The 6,953-nt window shown below is 37.9% G+C and overlaps 1 pseudogene; it reads left to right on the forward strand.

Annotated features, from left to right (window-relative positions):
• The first annotated feature begins 217 nt into the window (after positions 1–217).
• LOC149197695 (disease resistance protein RUN1-like) lies at positions 218–1,280 on the forward strand (annotated as a pseudogene).
• The last annotated feature ends 5,673 nt before the right edge of the window (positions 1,281–6,953 follow it).

Below are 6,953 nucleotides of genomic sequence, written 5' to 3' on the forward strand. Positions count from 1 at the left end.
CCTACAAATCCTCTCCCTTGTCTTCCCACGAATTTGGCTGCCAAGTGCTCATTAAGACCTTCAATTTTGTCTCCAAATTGACCAAAAAGGCTACACAAAGCACCCATTAGACTTGTTGGCATAATGACTAACCAAATTCACTCTATTAGCATAAATATAATCAAAAACATGCAATAAACTAATGAGAATGGTGGATTAAGTCAAATTAGGAGGTTGAATGAGCCCAAATAATTCTCCATTTTTGGGGCTCATCAGTGACTTTGGTATAAAAGAGAATGTGCAAATAGACAGCACTGATGATGGTATAGAGAAGCTCCATAGGTATATTAAATCTTCTCATGCTTTCCTAATTTTAGATGATGTTGACCATCTTCAGCAGGTGGAAGCATTTCTTTTACCGGTGAAAGATGCACTTCAGCAAAGTAGCTTAATTCTAGTCACATCTTGAAATAAGGATGTACTTACAAGCTCAAGGATTGCAAATTCTTCCATTTTCAAACTAAAAGGACTAGACCAAGACCATTCCCAAGAACTATTCTATTGGCATGTGTTCAACCAGGGATATCATCCTACAGAATTTGAGCAAGTGGGCGAAGAGTTTGCGCATGCTTGCGCCGGATAGCCATTATCCCTTAAAGTGCTTGGATCTCTTCTTCATGGAAAATATTTGAAGTATTGGAATGTGCAATTGCATGATATCTCCAAAATTCTTCGCAAAGATATACTGGCTACACTCAAAATTAGCTATGACAGTCTCGATAAAATAGAGAAGCAGATTTTCTTAGACATTGTGTGCTTCTTTATAGGAGAGGACAAAGATACCGCTATAAGAATCTGGGATGGAACGGAGTGGGGAGGATGGCTTCGTCTTCGGAACCTAGAGAGCAGGTGTCTCGTGGAAGTAGACGATGAAAACTATATAAGAATGCACGACCACCTGAGGGACTTGGGCAGACATATTGCGGAGACTGAACCTCCAGAATGGACACTTCGCCTTTCGTGCCCAACCCACGACCTTAGGCTTCTGTCCGACAAATCACTGGTATGTATTTTGAAGCTTTAGACCGATATTCAAAATAGTGTTTTTGTCAAAGTTGTGTCAGTTATGTTTTGAATTCTTAACCTTTACAAGGATGTCCCTTTCTTATCAGAAAGCGCAACATAAAACACTAAACACAAAAACACAACTTGCTCATTCCATTACCAAGCAAGGAGTTTTATACACAGCAGAGAATTTTCCGGATTTTGGTTGTCGGTGGCTTCTTCAAGACGCTACCTGAAGTCTCCAGAAGTCTCGAGATAATCTCCTGAACTCTCGAGAATGCTTGTCACCTAACAAAGTTAATGCTAATGGTGGTTGGAATAAATGTTTTTCCGACACTCCCCCTTAATTCCAACCATAAGATAAACACACAAAATACACTATAGTACAATACATAAGACACAAAAATACTCTTAATTGACATGCCCGCTGGTCTAAGTCTCAGCTAGGCTTACAACATAATCTGGATTTTCTACAACACACTACTTGATAACACATCTTTCATTTTTGCCTTCTTGCTAAAGGGTCCATGCTTGTTCATTCGCTCATACAATTTCATCTTCACCTTTCTTGATTTCCTTATGAGCTCCAACTACTCTTTGCTTATGTACTTAACATCAACAACCTCTTCCAAATTGGGATGCAAGGCAACATCCCGAAAAAGGTAATCCAATTTATGCTCTCCCAACTTTCCATGAGAAGGATTCTTGTAAAGTATGTGATCAAGTGGCACAAACTGGTCAACTGGAACATCATCCACCAAAATGGACTCGTCTTCGAGCATGAGCGGCCTCTAAACAACATCCATGGTTGTATCCTCCAATGTCACAGTCATCTTAGAAGTGATTCAATCAAATTTCTAACAATTAGGTTCTGAGAAAAACAAGTGTTGCTCCGAGTGATTCCTAGATCATGTGGAATAGACTGCTCATCAATAAAATCATCATCTTTATCAAATAATTCTTCAGACTCAAAAATTCTACCAGAAAAAATATTGCCCGGCCCAAAAATACTTCCAAATGGACTTTGTGAAAAAACATTATAAAAACGATCTCTATCAAACATTATTCCACTCATTTCTCAACTTCCTTAAGCTAGGCAAGAGCACACATATACTATTTTAATGACCCTAAGAGCTAATACTCAAACACACCTAAAAATTTCACTATTTTAGGCGGAGGCTAATGCTTTAGTCTCAAAATCTTCCATGAATAAGCTAGCAACTATAGGGGAAAGATGAGAACCCATTGCTACCCACAGGTTTGTTTAAAGAACTCACCTTGGAAACTGAAAAGGGCAGAGGTGAGGCAGAGATCAACTAATTTGGCAATGTCATTGTCAGTAATCCGATTTATGACATCAATAGCCTCTTCCTTATATATTTACATTTGATAATAATACATTTGGCTGGTATTTTTTGAAATATATATATATATATATATATATATATATATATATATATATAATTGGATTTTGTATTTGTATGGTATTAAGTTGATTTTGACCATTACCACTCTAATTTCTTGGATGAAGTGAGTGTCATTTTCAGTGATCTGATTTATGACATCAATTGCCTCTTCCTTATATATTTACAATTGATAATACTACATTTGGGTGGTATTTTTGAAATATATATATATATATATATATATATATATATATAATTGGATTTTGTATTTTAATGGCATTAAGTTGATTTTGACCATTACCACTCTAATTTCTTGGATGAAACGAGTGGACTAGATCATTAGAGATTTGAGCTTACATTTACTTTACACAATACTTTAATAAATAGTGTTGTTTATTAGATTTAGACAATACAATTTGGAGCAAGATTGTGATTTGTGTTATTTAAAAACATTATTTGAATGAATAAATAAATTCAACTCCCTAAAAAACTGCTAAATAATTGAAATTTACTTATTAAACAACTTATGATTTTTTAAATTTTCTACCAAATTTTAAATAAAATTTATTTCATTTCAAAAAAAATATACCAAACATTTAATTGCTATTTAAAAACTCACATTTGAATGCATAAATAAATTCAATTCTCTAAAAACCAGCTAAATAATCAAAATTTACTTATTAAACAACTTCAATTTATGATTTTTAAAATTCTCAGCCAAATTTTAAATAAAATTTATTTCATTTCAAAAAAACATACCAAACACTTAAACTATCATATTAAATTATCATAAGAAATGAATGATTCACTGAGACGAAAAAGTGCCTACTACTGTTGAAAAAAACTGTTTTTTTAGAAAAGGAAAAAGAAAAACTGCCGACCATTGTGCCACCAATGTGTTGTAAAATGTATTACTAGTGATTTGAAGGAGGTTCTAAAATATTTCCCTGCACATAATCCATAACATCTTGCTCTTCTATTGTCAAGTCAAGAGACATCTTCCATGCATGATAATCAGAATTATCATGAAGCTTATCGTCAAACTTGAAGTAGGATGTGGAGGCCATTGAATCTTGTCCTTGATCAGTGATTGATCATCTCACTCTTGCTTGGGTTTTGTCTTCACCTCACCTCTAATAACATGTTAATTTTAGTTAACAATGGTATGTTCTATGCTAAGAGTAATTTTACTTCTATTTCTTTATTAGCCCAATATCAATATACAGTTTAGCAATCAAATCATCATGATAGTAAAACACAGATGGAACATAAACAATAACAGTCGAAGATAAGGCAAGAAAAGAGGGCACATGATATGGAACCAACTAGGAACAAACCCCAATGTGGGGAAAACCTTGATCAATTCTTCTTATAATTCTTCAAAATTTTAGCAGAGAGAGAGAGTACAATATACAATATTCATTTTCCCAATCACAATGAAATTTGATCAGTCAAACAACATAAATAGAAAGCCCTAACCAAAAATTCAACGTTGGCCAACAAGGCATATTTTGACCTCCAAAACAACTCGGTCAAACTCAGTCAACTTGGCCTCCAACAACAAGTCAAATCAGCCCAAAAATAGTCCAAAAAATGCCAGTCAAATATGGTCAACAAAATTAAACACAACAGCAAGCCCTAGCACAGTCAACGCTGGTCAAACTGCCTCAAATTTCATGACCAGAACTTCATCCTGCCCAAACAGAAATTCCCCACACAAAACCGTAGTCAAAGATGGTCAACGTTGGTTTACGCAGGGATAGCCAAAGAACAATCCCTTCTTCACATGTGTGGAGAGAGAGAGGCCTTAGAAATTCGTACCCAATCAAGAGAGATGTGTGAGTGGATGAAGTGTCCAAATGAGAAGGAGGCACCATGTATTTATATGCAAATTTTGAGGATGAATAGACGTGAATTTTGGGCTTCTGAGCCTACATGAGTTTGCTAGACGACCTTGACAATTTGTCCATAATCAAAATAAATTCATAATTCCATTTGTACATGTAAGAATAGGATGATCCTTAGATCAATCCTACACCTCTCAGAGAGAGGAATCAAATAAAAATATCAGGTGCCTCATATGAGTTGTCCAAGGTGAATTTTGGCCCTAGTTTCCAAATTTAACACTCCCTCTCAACTAGGGAGAACTTCACCTGCCAAATTGTACCATCCTTGTATTTTCTTTTCTCTTCTCTACTCTACTGAATATGAAGAAAGAATACATGATCGAGAATGTATCATACCATTCTCCACTGAACCGAAGTTAGTCTCCAATAATATAAAGTGTGTCATACCACTCTTAACAGATCCGAAGTCATTTTCCATTAATTCTAGATCAATATCAACATCCTAGCATAGGAATACAGTAGTACACAATGCATCCATTTGTAGTACTGTGGTCCCTATCCTCATTTCCCTACTCATTGGCTAGATGAGAGCTACTTCCCATGAGTCCCAAACTGCATGGGTAGGATGTGCCGGCAGGAGAAGGTGAACCACTCATCCTACTCATATGCCATAGGAGAAGGTGAACTACTCAACCTATGCATATGTCACCATGGGGTATCATAAGGGAAGGTGAACCACTCACCCTATACATCGTGCACCATTAGGGGAAGGTGAACCACTCACCCTATACATCACACACAATTAGGGGAAGGTGAACCACTCACCCTGTACGTCGCGCAACATTAGGGGAAGGTGAACCACTCACCCTATGGTCGCTCATCGCTCCAATAAGTACCCCAAGCCCCCCGGAGCTCTCGGAGCTCAACATCCATCTCATACGGGACCCTCATAAGAGGGTCTCTCCACGACTCCAAGTCATGCATGGAAGGTTAAGAATTTTACCTTCCCCAAGGACTTCATAAGAATATCAGCGACCTGATCATCAGTCCCAATGTGTTGGAGCCTTATTTCTCATCGTTGTACCATATCCCGGATAAAGTGGTACCTGATATCAATATGCTTGGAGCGGTCATGAAACACAGGATTCTTAGAAAGACGAATCCCATTCTGGCTGTCGCAGAATATCATGGTGGTATCCAACACATGTTCAAACAACTCACTAAAGAGCTTCCTCAACCAAACAACTTCATAGGAGGCCAAATTAGCAACAATGTATTCAATATCAACAATGCTAAAGGCAATTCACTTATGCTTCCTGCTCATCCATGATATCGACGTAGAACCTAGAGTGAAGCAACTTCTAGATGTGAAATTACGATCCACCACACTGTCAGACAGTCTGCATCAGAGTAACCATGGAGCCTCACATTCCCAACAATGTATCTCAGTCCATAAGTGATTGTGCCTCGAATATATCTCAAGAGATTCTTGGCAGCAATCCAATATATGTGATGAGGCTCAACCATAAAGTGGCTCAACGTATTCACTACAAGACATATGTCTGGATGAGAGTTCACCAAGAACATCAGGGCCCCCATGAGTTGACGATACTCAGAAGGATTTCCCAAATCGGGCCCAACAACACTTCCTGATCTGAAATGGGGACATAAAGGCTTCTTGTCAGCTTACAAGAACCTCTCCCACTCCAAGCTTATATATATTCCCAAGTTCTATGCTTATGATTGATAATTTGTGGAAATAAGCACCTGAAATAGGTGTATGCTTGTGTTTTCCTTTAACTGCTTAATTGCCTTAAGTTTATTTGCTTAAACTGATATGAAATGCATATAATAGTAAATAAAGTAGCAAATAAGCAAACCATAGGAGACAACAATATAATATGGAGTTCACCCTGATATCTTGGGCTACGTCTCCTTGAGCACTAATCAACTCGATTAGGCTCTTTGGGATTATGGTAATGCTTCTTTTACAAGTTCCACACTCAACTCCATAGGTTTACAACTGTGGCTATGGGCTTAGAATACCATCTTACCCCTGACTGTCCTTTCTTTGCAAACAGATCTAGGCCTCTCTGGACTAGACTCCTTCAATTAGTGCTCTGAGCTATCTTGAGCTCTAGCTTGCACCAACTCCCTTAGAATTCTGTGAACTGTCTCTGGAATTCCTTCTTTTGTCTTCAACACTCTTCATACATCAGCAATAGCTTGATCATTTGATCTCTTTGTTGTTCTTTGGCTTTGTCTCTTGGCTTTGGCTCTTGGCTGTGGCTCTTGGCTGTGGCTCTTGGCTCTGGCTCTTAGCTCTCACGAGCTTCTGGTTTCACTTGACCTCCAAGCGACCCTCTGCGTCTGAGTTACCCCGACTCCGCAGACTGCCTCCTCTAGGCTTACACTCAACATTCAAGCATCTCTGAGCCTCTTGGGCTTCTTTGCGCTTCTCCTGAGCATAACTCTGCCTCTTTGTGTTATCATTGGTTTGCTCGACCTCCAAGCGAATATCAACAACCTTCAACTGCCCTGTCAATTGAGCTCCCTGTGCTTTTTTTACTACATCAGTTACAATCACCTCCATCATTGAAGAACCCAGTTGTTTCATCACAAGAATCCATTTACAAATGGAAAGGAACTGGCGGGC

Source organism: Pinus tabuliformis, chromosome 2_2 (genome assembly GCF_031772625.1).
Source record: "Pinus tabuliformis cultivar Carrire ecotype Pingquan chromosome 2_2, CPIR1, whole genome shotgun sequence".
In the NCBI taxonomy this organism is placed as follows: domain Eukaryota; kingdom Viridiplantae; phylum Streptophyta; class Pinopsida; order Pinales; family Pinaceae; genus Pinus; species Pinus tabuliformis.